Source organism: Pagrus pagrus (assembly GCF_965226575.1).
Source record: "Pagrus pagrus genome assembly, chromosome: 24".
NCBI lineage: Eukaryota > Metazoa > Chordata > Actinopteri > Spariformes > Sparidae > Pagrus > Pagrus pagrus.
Genome location: NC_140206.1, coordinates 16,031,777 through 16,033,537, shown reverse-complemented (window position 1 = coordinate 16,033,537; position 1,761 = coordinate 16,031,777).

Below are 1,761 nucleotides of genomic sequence, written 5' to 3'. Positions count from 1 at the left end.
TTATTGCTGGAAGTAGAGGGGAAGTTTTTGGATTAGGAAATACACACTTCAGTCACAGACACTCATCTGTGGGACAGTCCTGTGATGCACTGCTGTCAGCTGTCGAGCTCAACATTGATAGAGATGCTTGGAAGGGAAGTTAGAAGGTGTTGCCTTCAAAGTAAAATTACCGGTTATTAAAAAATAAAAGCGCTAATGTTGTGAAAATATAAATCAATTAAATTCCCAGCAAAGCAGTTATACTGTCTGGTTTAAGGTTTGTGTTTGGATATTTTTCTGTATTGCAGCCCTGAGTAATAGTAGACCATCCTCTGGGAGCACTGTGGGTATTGCAGCCTACTGTGAAAGAAAGGAAAATTTAGGGCAAACAATTCCTGATTATTTCTCTTCTATATTTTCAATAACTTCATGTAAGCAAACTTACTATTCATTGCTTAATATTGTTCAGTAGAGATCTACTGCCCTTAATTTAGATAAACATACTCAAATTTTAAAAAAGCTTTATTTTCTGATTTGGAAAAACTTCCAAGATTGGATGATTTATAGCTGCAGAATACATATTGGTAACAATAAGAATAACAGTACTTGTGATTGACACAATATATTTAAACATAAAGGCGACTATGAAGTGACACTGAGATTAAAATCTTGTTTACAAGTGAGAACCAGCCAAGACGGCTCAAAATAGCAGCAGCAACAACATCGAGTCGAGTCAGAAAAGCAGCAGCAACTGCAAAAACACAATTCACAGTGCGTGGACAAGGCGACAATATTTAGGCATGTGTGAAGCTGCTGCAGTTACAGCAAGTTTAGGCTTGGATCTAGGATCTAGGACCGTAGTTGAACAGACTTTCAGGCCTCTGATCTGACAGAAGGCACTTTGAAATTAAAAGATTTGTGCAGCCTGAGATCATGATTTTTCTGCAATGAGAAAAACTTCTGTCTTAAGTCAGTAGAAAATATAATAGTGTAAATTAAGATGTACCTCTGTTGGAGCCTACGCAAATTGAGGGATGACCACTCCACCATGGTGTATCAGGTACAGTGATCTCCTGCAGCTATAGTTAGTCACATACCTCTACTGGCACCGGACATTGCCATGTTTAACAATCTGTGAATGCTTAGTGAGGTAGTTGTGGAACCACTTCGCCACTATTCACTATCTATGGAACAAGATAGTAATGAGTAATGGGTGGTGCACAGCATTAAAAGCCATGGTAAAGTCTATAAACAGAGACACACAAGTGAGTTTTCTCCATAGCTTCTCTCATATCATTAATGACTCCCATATAGGCTATTATTAATTTTATAATAGTAAGACTGAACAAATATAGTAACAGTATAGTTTTTCCTTTTTATGCCTTTTGTGATTTAATAATAATTATTATTAAAACGTGGATGTACATTGCCAGATTGCAACTAATGCTTTGGCACTATAGTATTCCAACAGTTGTTCCAGTTAAGCTTATCTGAATCTTGTATTTATGTTATTAAATTTCAATTTACTGTGTTATACACAGACATTGTCTTGCAATATAAAATAGGAATAGCTGACAAATAAAAAAGAATAACAGTGATGATACTGACTAGTAAAAGAAAAAGGGATTGTCAACATTTTTTTTTTAATCAACAAATTTACCACAAACTCTTCAAAATATGCTTTTAATTTGAAAACTCTCAGAGGAAGTCATGCCATCCAGCGCTTGTGTTGGAGCTGCTGCTGCTGCCACAGTCATTGCACACCATCAGGAGTGATCCCAA